The 11,396-nt window shown below is 51.8% G+C and overlaps 1 pseudogene; it reads left to right on the top strand.

Annotated features, from left to right (window-relative positions):
* Positions 1 to 3,834: 3,834 nt before the first annotated feature.
* On the top strand, positions 3,835 to 9,380 carry LOC149334232 (uncharacterized; annotated as a pseudogene).
* The last annotated feature ends 2,016 nt before the right edge of the window (positions 9,381 to 11,396 follow it).

Here is an 11,396-nt window from a genome sequence, read left to right as displayed (position 1 = left end):
ACGTGTATGGTGGTATCGATAATCTGTTGCATACATTTCTACCGATTTTCTAGTGAAGCAGCGCAACGGCACAAGGCCAACGGAAGAAGAGGACAAACACAGCGCTGAACTGACAACAAATGTTTATTCCGGATGCAATCAGCATATATATACATCAGCACCTTTGAAAAAACAACAAAAGAAAGAGATAGGAGCGGAAGGTATCATCCCAGTCACTATGCGCATGCAGCTGTATCGCGTGTACATCGGTCATATGACATCAGATAGTTGTGCTCTTTCAACGAAATGGCTATGGAAGGTGTGCTGATACATTTCTCACCCAGCTTCATGATTTCAGATGCCTCGATTATCTCTCTAGTAAGTTTATCTTTGTGTTTGGTAACTACATGGTTGTTGGCCTTGTGCCGTTGCGCTGCTTCACTAGAAAATATGTCAGACCAACTCGCCCACCAGTTCATGTTGTACAATTTCTACCGAAATCGATTTCGTCTTAACGCCTGTTCAGATCTTCCTTTCTTAATTGTATACCCCATAGTATTTAGTCCCAATACAACTCCCTCCAATTATACACCTCTAATAATCGATTTTTTTTACCTCGCCTCCCTCATCTGAAATTAGTTTTAAGCTCTTTCCCTATAAGCCTCTAAGTGTGTTCTCGTCGGCACAAGCGGCCTTGGCTTGCCGCGTTGCCACTACTCACACCGGCAGTTAAAAAGCGCGTGTTCGGATCTCGTTCAGCCCTTTGCCTTTCCGCATGCGCTTTATTTTCTGGTAATGTGGATAGACGAACAGACCGACGGACGAACAGAAAGAAAAGAGAGAGGAAAATGCAGGTGCTGAATGCACTGTAGCGTTTACCATTAGGACTTGTTGAAAAATTGTTCCAAAGTCAAGCGGTGACATGTAATCTGTCTGCAAAAATCAATACGTGGTAATTTACTGAGTTTCTTTGTTGTTTATCCTTTGTTCTCGTAAAATATGTTCATTAAAAAATATAGCTCCACGCTCTATAAGTATCAATGCCCCCAGCACCTGCAGATTATTAAACGAGACGAAGGGCTTCAATATTCTTTGCCCGCTCGCGTCATAAGACCAAAGTATATATTTGCGATGTTCCCAGGTGCATGATTTCGGCGTGAGGTATGCACGTGTTCCCGCATAAAGTTGAGGCAGTAGAAAATTTTGCTCAATTTTTCATTCTAGTTTTCTTAAAATAATAGTCTCTCCTCCACTGCACTTCTTTCCACGCGCACATCAGAGCTCATTCTTCATACGTACATTTGACAGGTACGTTATGGGTCCGGTGATTAATTTTTTTTTCCTTTTTCTGATACGCCTTACCTTCATCTCCTTTTCTTGGCGACTGGTGATCACCCCTCTTCGTTGTACGCTGCGCAATATTGGTTCCTACGAGCCAGCGTTGAAGTTATAATTTGATTAGGTTGGTGCAATCCCCGTCTCACGGGTGCCGGCGCTTGATTGAAACACTCTGCTTTTTTTTGCGAGGGTATCCTTTATAATGTGCTTCATTCACTTTATTGCGACATCGTTTATGCATGCCTGTCTTAAAGGTTGTGTCGAAGAGTGAGCCAAATATCTTTTTGTTTGATAAAAATAGTGTCAATGTATAATCTCTACCGAACGACTAGAGAAGAGCTATAATCAAACATCTCAGTCCAACGAATATAAATAAATAAATAAATAAATAAATAAATAAATAAATAAATAAATAAATAAATAAATAAATAAATAAATAAATAAATAAATAAATAATCAAATTAAATAAATTAATTTAAAAAATCCCCTGTGCCCCTTGGTTTCTGTGGCTATTGGCTTGTGTCATATTTATAACGAGCCCCTCATTCCCTTTCCCTTGTTTGCTTCATTGCTTAGCGAGGGCCTCGGTTCTGGCAGCCTTGACGCCATAGGAAGCATAAGATGGTTCTCACGCAGCTCCCACCCTCTCCGTTCGATGACGTTCTACGTCACACCTGCGGTAACTCAGGACGTTCCACGTCCGCCTCTTATGAACGTGGGTGGCGCTGTTGAACACTCTCAAGGTTAGGTTACTTGTGAACATAAATACCCCCGAAAGCAGAAGATTTCACAGCCGTCGCCGTAGCTCAGAGGTAGAGCACCGGACGCGTAATTCGGAGGTCGTGGGTTCGGATCCCACCGGCGGCATGTGGTTGTTTTTTCTTCTGCTTTTCTATTCAATTAGCTTTAAGCGATAACATATTCAGTAATATTCTAAATTGATCAACATCACAAAATAAATAAATTAATTAAAAAAAAATCCCCTGTGCCCCTTGGTTTCTGTGGCTGTTGGCTTGTGTCATATATATATATATATATATATATATATATATATATATATATATAGTAAAAACGTAGACCAACGTTTGAAACGCTTGAAACAATTTATTGACGTTTCGACCGTGGAACGGCCTTCGACATTCTGACGAAGGCCGTTCCACGGTCGAAACGTCAATAAATTGTTTCAAGCGTTTCAAACGTTGGTCTACGTTTTTACTACTACATACCGTGCCAAGATTTTCCCCCTTTTTTTTGCTGCATTATATACATATATGTATATACGAGGGGGTACCCAAAAGAAACCGGACTTATTTTTGTTGAACTTATTTGTTCACATTTTAAGCACAGACCTTCAATCTCCTTGAAAGTATTCCCCACTTGCAATGATACGCTAGTCGAATCTTTCATTCCGTTTTTCAAAATATTGTTTAAATTCATCTTTTGTGATGCTTGACAGTGCCTCCGTCGTTTTTTTCTTCACCTCAGCAACATCAGCGAAACGCTTTCCATTCACCTATTTTTTCATTCTAGGAAGCAAAGAAAGTGGCACGGGGCAAGGTCGGGAGAGTATGAGGGTTGAGGAATAGGGGTCATGCCATGTTTGGTCCAAAATTGTCGTAGAGACAGGGCTGTGTTAGCAGGGGCGTTGCCATGATGGAAAAACCAGTCACCTGACCGCCACAAATCTGGCCGCTTCCACCGCACACTGTTGCCCAATCTTTTCAAAACATCCAAGTAGAAAGCCTGGCTAACTGTCTGACCCTGCAGAACAAATTCTCAATTGACGACTCCTCCCACGTCGAAAAAGCAAATCAGCATTGCTTAGAGGTTTGGTTTCACCTGACGAGCTTTCTTGAGGCGAGGTGAATTTGAAGTTTTCCATTGGCATGATTGTTGCTTTGATTCAGGATTCGATTCAGGAACACTTGAGTTGTCCCCATAGTGTCGTCCTTGTACGTCTTTCTTAATATTTCAAGAGTTTCCATTCAACTTTTTCCGACGAAAAATCTGAATTTCACCGGCGTACGCTGTTCACGAAAATCAGCCATTGCAAAAACGACATTTACACAAAACAGCCGTCATTCTAAAACTCTGCCTAAACTAGTCTGACCTCCTTCAACGACGGCACTCGGCTTACTGACTCTGGAATGTTCGTTCTATGCGCTCCTAGTGGCAAAACGCGGTAACAAAGAAGCTTTGCCGACCAAAAAATTTAGTCCGGTTTCTTTTGGGTACCCCCTCGTATATATATATATATATATATATATATATATGAAAGAAGCCAACAGCCACAGAAACCAAGGGGCACAGGGGATATTTAATTAGTTTATTTATTTTGTGGTGTTGATCAATTTTAGAATATTACTGAACATGTTATCGCTTAAAGCTAATTGATTAGAAAAGCAGAAGAAAAAACAACCACTGCCGCCGGTGGGATCCCACCGGAAGTGGGATTACAGAAAGGCTAGGCAATCGAGCGGACGCTCAGCTCAACGCGTCTCGGTGTCTGTCTTTACAATGGCGCAGTCGACCAACGTCGAGCCCGGCCCGGACCTCCACGACCCGTCGCTCCTCCTTCGAAGCGGCCGGGCAGTCCCACGGCCGGTTCCCTCGGCGCCTGGAACCCCTCTTCCGCCCGAGAACGGCGTCCATGCCTCCTCGGCGGATTCGGCCTTGGCCCTTCTTCCCGAAGCCCTCTCCATCATCCGGGAGTTATCTGCTTCTTTGACTGCAGCGCTTGGCCGCGCATCACTGTCCTCTGGATACCCAGTAACCCCGATACAAATTCCGGAGTACCGTGGATTTTCTGACGACGCTGAAGCGTGGATTCAAGTGGTCGACGCTGCTGCCCGGCGTTTCGCCTGGTCTCCAGCCACCACGCTCGCCGTCGCTGAAGACCATCTCCGCGGTGCCGCCCGCGCCTGGCACCAGTACGAAGGCCGCCGCTACACCACTTGGCCGGCCTGGACCTCTGCACTTCTTGCCGCGTTTACACGCCTGGCCACTGCGCACGACGCCAAACTCACGACGATGAGAGCGCGGCGCCAGGCTCCAGACGAAGACATCGCCCTTTACAATCAAGATAAGGTACGCATTCTTCAGGCCTGCAGGGGCCGCACGTGGCCGCAGCAGGCGTTGGGCTCTGAGGCGCCCATTGCCGCGGTGGAAGCATCCGAGCTCCTGCGGGTCGGCTCCAACACAATCGTCAGTCCGCCACCGCAGTCACCGCAGCCGACGAGCGGATACGCGTCCTCCGTGGTGCACCGCTCTCAGATGACCGCCTCGCTCGCCGAGGTGTCGGCAGTTCCCGGCCAAAATGCAACCAGCGCTCCTCCCAATTCCATCGGGAGCGCGGGCTCCGTCTCAGCAGTGCCACCGTCCCCGCTGATGTCTCGGGAACCGTCTCATGGACCGATGAGGCATCCCAACATTCCGGCATCGACGCATGATGGACACCGCTTCGGTCGGCCCGCGGCGCAGCCGCCTCCTGCAGGCAGTGCTGGGTTCATGACGCCACCTTCGCCACGGCACCCGTGCTTCGCCAGCTCGGTGACGGCGGCTCTGGGCTCAGTGGCTATCAGCAGCGTCATCGGATGCTCAAGTCCGAACAGTAATAGCCTGGGTAGCATGCCGCCTGGAGTGCGGTCGCCTTGGTTGCCGCCTCAACGGATGACGGCCACTCCAGGACAACCGCGTCCCCTGCTGCCGGGACGTCAGTTTCATGAGCCAATTTTCCCAGACAACAAAATCCGGCGCCAGCCTGTTTCCAGCGTGGACTTCCGCGAAGAGGACCGCATCGACGAGGGTTACGAGGCCCTCAGCGGAAAGCGGACCCCTCCAGTGCCACCTGCTCGGCAGCCAGCAACTTCCGGGTCCCGCTCCGGACGCAGGCTACCAGTAGGCCGTTCGCGGCTGCCGCCTTCTCCGGGTTCCAGGGTCGGCAGCGGGCCATCAGTATCGCGCCTCCTAATGGTCCAAATCGAACGAGAATTGGATGCTCCCACGTCCCCTCCCGTTAGAGAGAGGCTGCATCAGGGCAGGCAGCTTGATGAGAATCGAGAAGATAGTCCACCACCGGCGTCGCCTTGATGCGTCGACGCAGATTCGAACACACCACCTTGCATGACGACCTCGCAGGGACACGGTCGAGAGCCTGCAACTGTCCGGGTACTGTCCTGGTCTGCCGCGGCCCTCCACGCCCATCCACCAGCGGACGACTTCGCGGCGCCTATGTCAGGGATGCCGACGATGATATGGACGGCCTGTTCATGATCAGAAAGGCCAAGAGGAAAAGAAGGAAGAGAAGGAAGAAGAGAAAGAAGAGAAAGAAGAAGAAAAAAAAAGTGGAGGAGAAAAGAACCAGATGAGAAGGCTGAGGAAGTTCCGCCTCCAGCCAGGCCTGCTCCCCTGCTCCTCCCCCTACTTCGACGCCAATGGACGGGCCTCTAAAAGTCAAGCTTCCCGTCGTGTTTGTCTTCGGCGGCCCCGGCTGCGGCAAGGGTACCCAATGCGAGTAGATAGCGGCCAACTACGGCTTCACGCACATCTCTTCTGGTGACCTGCAGCGGGCGGAGGTGCAGTCCGGCAGCGACCTGGGCAAGGAGATGAACGAGATCACGACGAAGGGTGAGCTCGTCCCACTGGTCACGGTCTTGCAGCAGCTGAAAGGAGCAATGAGGAAGAGCGTGGCGACAACCAAAGGTTCCTGATTGACGGTTACCCCAGGAACACCGAGCAGGGTGACCGCTTCGAGGCTGAGGTGTGCAAGTGCACCAACCTGCTCTACGTCGAAGTGAAGGACGAGACCATGAAGGAGCGGCTGCTGAAGCGGGGCGAGACGAGTGGCCGCGTCGACGACAACGAGGTCTGGGTGCGACGCGGCCTACAATCAACAGGGCGTCCGCAGTCGTGGCCAAGTGTGATGCCGAGACAGCAAAGACGAAGTCGTGATGAAAGAAGCAGGCGGAGGAAGACGAGGAAGTGGGATTACAGAAAGGCTAGGCAATCGAGCGGACGCTCAGCTCAGCGCGTCTCGGTGTCTGTCTTTACAATATATATATATATATATATATATATATATATATATATATATATAGACAAAACGGCAGGGGCCGTGATATTTGGCGAGAAACTTGGACGACAGGCCCGGAGGACCAGAAGGGACCCAGCACCAAATGAAGTAGCGGGCAGGTAGGCAGGTAAAGGGGTGACCAGGATCTCGGCGTTCTTTCTGACGATGTTGATCGTGGCACGTGAGGGATCGGGCTTGCTGCTGGCATTCTTCGTCATACTGGACAATCTCAGAACCAGGCGAGCAGTCAATAGCATCAGGATGGTGGTGGGGAATGGTGTCAAGCATGCAGCTAGGTTCGCGTCCATAATGAAGGAGGAATGGCGAAAACCCAGCAGTAGACTGGACGGCGGTAGACTGGACGAGGTCCCAGTTAGAGTGGACGGGAGTGACAACATCGTGAGCATGTCACCGAGCGTCCGGTTAAACCTTCCGGTCAGCCCGTCCTTCAGAGCATGGTACACCGTGCTTGTTCTGCGAGCTACGCGGCATTCTTGTAGAAGCGCCTGGACAACATCTGATAAAAACACGCGTCCACGGTCGCTCAGAAGCTCGCGGGGAGCACCGTGGCGAAGAACGAGGTTCCGCAGAATAAAGAAAGCTAAGTACTTGGCTGTAGCCGCCGAAGGAGCGGACGTCTCGGCATAGCGCGTTGGATTGCCGACGGCGACGGCAATCCAGCGGTGACCAGAAGTTGAAGGCGGAAGAGGCCCATAAAGGTCGATGCCCACACGATCAAATAGGCGGGCAGGGCAAGGTAAAGGCTGCAATGGTCCGGAAAGGCGCTGCGGTGGTGACTTGGGGCGTTGGCAGTCAAGGCATGAGCGAATGTACTTTAGTAGAAAGTTGTACATGCCGTGCTAGTAGTAGCGGTGCCGAAGTCGCGTGTATGGTTTTAAGAGACCAGCATGAGCGTTCTGGCGTTCCGCATGAAAAGATGCGCAGACTTCAGTGCATAAGTGGCGAAGTACGACAAGTAGCCATCTTCGACCATCTGACATGTAATTCCGGCGACAAACAAGACCGTCTTGCAGAGTGAAGTGGCGGGCTTGACGACGAAGCGAGCGGATGGACGCTGGCGTAGTGCGGCCGGAAAGGAGATGCACGAGAGAGGTTATCCAGGCGGCTTTGCGCTGCTCCGGATGCATGTTTGGAGAGCGTAACGAAGAGAGCGCGGGATCAATGCTAGAGAGGGTGGTATCGACGGCAAGTAGCGGTGACGGGAAGAGGGCGTCGGCGTCAGAGTGCTTGCGTTCGGAACGGAAGAACGGTACCCGTGAAGTCGCAGTGCCAAACGACCAAGTCGGCCGGATGGATCCGTCAAGGAGGGCAGCCAGCATAAAGCACGATGGACGGCGACTTCCTCGAACGGACGGTCGTACAAATATGGTCGAAATTTGGTTATTGCCCACAAAATGGCCAAGCGTTTTTTTTTGGACACGGAGTAAGTGATCTCGCCTTTGGACAGCGTGTGGCTTGCATAGGCGACAACATATTCATTAAATCCAGGCTTCCGTTGTGCAAGCACAGCACCGATGCCGATGCCGATGCCACTAGCATCCGTGTGGATCTCGGTTGGAACGGTTGGGTCGTAATGGCGAAGTAAGGAGCCGGCGTAGTGTAGCGAAAGCATCATCTCATTTGAAGCACTATGACGACAAGGAATTCTGGTTTGGTTTGGTTTATGGGGTTTAACGTCCCAAAGCGACTAAGGCTCTGAGAGACGCCGTAGTGAAGGGCTCCGGAAATTTCGACCACCTGGGGTTCTTTAACGTACACTGACATCGTACAGTACACGGGTCTGGGCTTGAAGTAGCGCCAAAGGTAATATGATGGTGGTGAAACTCCGGATGAAGCGACGAAAATATGAGCATAGGTCGAATAAACGCCGCAGTTCTTTGAGCGTGAACGGCTTCGGAAACTCGGCAACCGCACGATATTTTTGCGGATCCGGAAGGATGCCCTCTTTAGAGACGACGTGACCGAGGATGGTCAGTTGGCGAGCTCCGAAGTGGCATTTTTTAAAATTTAATTGCAGCCCTGCGCTCCTGAGGCAAGTCAGCACTTGGCGCAAAAGAGTCAGAAAGTCCGACAGAAAGTCCCACCCAGGAATGGCGTCATGCGACCAGGAGGAGAGTGCCACGGACTCAGTTGTGTAGATGGCGTGCAAGAGGCGAGCGGCTGAGTTTTCTGGGCGTCAGCAGTGCGGAGTAAAATTCTTGGAAATCGCGTCAGAACTTTGTTGATGCGGGGGCAAAATTTCGCGTCCATAATTGATACGGCTGCTCCGGTGTCAATCAGGGCACACGTCGCAACACCGTCTACGGCCACATCAACGGCGTCGGCGGGGGAAGTCAGAGGCCTTGTAAAGTTCGCCGAAGGCGCAGCTCTCGCCTCGGGAACTGCGCTCACTAGTTTTCAGCTTCGTTGGGGCTGACGCGGCGGCGCATCGGGGAGATGGAACGGCGCCGTGGAGAAGGGGAGCGGCGCGGCGTTGCGGACTGGCTGTGAGTTGTGGGCGAAGGTGGTGGCGGATTAGGCTGCATGCGGTAGTGTTGCGTGTAAGATCCGTATGCCGATGGCATCAGGACGTCAGTAGGTGGATAGGGCTGATTGCGGCAGTAGCGAGCGACATGTCCGGCAATGCCACAGGCAGAAAAAATGGGCCTGTTGTCGCGAGTGCGCCATGGGCGACCAAAGGGAAGGGACGCCGGCGCCGTGTGCGACAACTACGGTGGTACGGGAGCCCGATACGACCGAACAGGTCGCGGTGCCAAAGGCGGCGGAGCTACGGTGGCGTCGGAGAAATTGCCCGAGGAATGAGGCGCCGGGCGGGAGAGGACGGCGGCGTAGGTAAGCGGAGCAGCCACTGCCTGCTGAGGGGCGGGTGGCAAGGCATCCGTGATCTGCAGGGCGTCGGCGTCCTGTGCCTGGATGGTCTGCTGGAAGGCCGGAGGAAGTGCTGGTGACAGAGCTGGAGCCCCATGCATGAGCGCGAGTTGACGTGCGACTTCTTCACGGATAAACCATTTCACCTCCTGCATGAACTACTGCTCTCCAGCGACCACGGCGTGAGCGGATAGTACCTCGGGCTGCAGTATAGGGCGACGAGCGAGGACGTGTTGCTTGCGGAGCTCCTCGTAGCTCTGGCACAAGCTGCTGACGGAGGCTACGATGTCCGGCTGCCTGGCAAGAAGCATTTGAAAGCGTCCTCGTTGATACCTTTCATAATGTGCCTGATCTTATCGGCCTCAGAGCTATCAGAGTTGACGCGCTTGCAGAGGTCCACCACGTCTTCCACGTAGCTGGGGGACGTCTCACCCGGCTCCTGCGCCCGCTTGTGCAGCGCGGAGCTTGTGCACACCAGGACGGCCAAATAACTCGGCGAAGGACGTCTTGAAAGCCGACCAGGTGGTGATGTTGGCTTCATGGTTGTGGAACCAGAGGTTGGCGACGTCAGCGAGGTAGAATATGACTTTCGCAAGCTTCATGGTGTCGTCCCAGCGGTTGTGCGTGCTTACCCTCTCGTAGGACGCCAGGCAGTCCTCGACATCGTTGTCGCCGGTGCCGCTGAAGACAGCCAGGTCCCACTGACGAGGCATGCCAGCGATAACAAGTGCTGGCGGCGCCGGTGGCGGCGGAGGTGCAGTGTCTCTCGGCATTTGGGTTGTAACGGTGTCGTTTCTCAGCTCCAGGACGGCATTAGAGTGCACCTCCACCAGAAGCAATGGGCTTTTCGAGCACAAAGTACAGCACGGCACAAAGCACAAAGCGCAGAACGGCACAAAGAACAAAGCTCAGAACGACGAAATTGTTGACATCTTTATTCCTGGTCGTAGTAACTAATCACACTCAGCTTGCGCGAAAAAGATGGTCATGCTCTGAGTTATGGCCTTCATGAGCTGCTGCTTCAATGCGGACATGTGGCGGCATCTAGGCAATGCCTTTACAAAAGGTCGTTGTTGCCCTCCGGCGCCTGTAGCACCACTTACTCCATGTTCCGATCAATCACATCATGGCTTTCTGCCTGAAGAAAGGAAAAAGGCGTAGTAAAACATGCTGTTCTATTTACTTTTACGATTCGGGTTGTCATAGAAGCTACTCGTGCTCGTACTGGTTCTGGAGTGAAATCAGAGAACGCTGGGACTGTGCAGTACTGTGTGCAATGTACATGAACAGATCAGCGTTCTGCGTATAATGCTTGGTGTACTTAGTCTAGAGCGCGTGCTTGAATCTACACTCCCATTTCGTGGTCAGCTTCAGCCCAGAGCGGGCCCTACGGCAACCAGTTCGTGGAACACACATATGCAGAACGTGAAGTTTTGTTTATGGTCTAGGGGTTTAACGTCCCGAGGCGACTCAGGCTATGAGGTTCGCCGTAGTGAAAGGCTCCGTAGGTTTTGACCGCCTGTGGTTCTTTAACGTACAATAACATGGCAGAGTACACGGACCTCTAGAATTCCGCCTCCATCGAAATTCGACCGCCACGGCTGCAATCGAACCCATGTCTTTCGGGTCAGGAGCCGAGCGTCGTAACCACTGAGCCACCGCGGCGGCTGAACGTGGAAATCAATTACACAGACGGTAAAAAAAAGAGCCTCGAAAGAATAAAAGACCTCCTTCCTCATGTCGTAAAAAATGCCCTTAATTTAGGCTTCAAAATTCCCGAGGATGTCAGAGGTCATTGCTACGGTGAGAACATCTTCGCCAACATCGTACACATGTTTGACTAGGTATAATTTGCCACAGGGGACGAAACATGCGTTCTTAAAAACTCGCCCACGATATCGGTGCCACACGTGACCTGCAATACAGCTTGCCCAGGTACGCCTGCTGATCTTTCCTGAGACTGAGAATTCGTGGCTATCTCTCGAGCAGAACCCATTGTTTCTATAGAGCGCGCAGGAAATGAAAAGAACCGCAGTGATGGTTGTCTAACTCGGTGGATTCTGGTGGAACTTATAGAGCAGGGCTGTTGCAGGCGCCCATGAATGGCCCAGCAATTCCG

Source organism: Amblyomma mixtum, chromosome 8 (genome assembly GCF_055824585.1).
Source record: "Amblyomma mixtum isolate Tamu chromosome 8, ASM5582458v1, whole genome shotgun sequence".
Classification (NCBI taxonomy): Eukaryota; Metazoa; Arthropoda; class Arachnida; order Ixodida; family Ixodidae; genus Amblyomma; species Amblyomma mixtum.
This window is presented reverse-complemented; position numbering and strand designations above follow the sequence as displayed.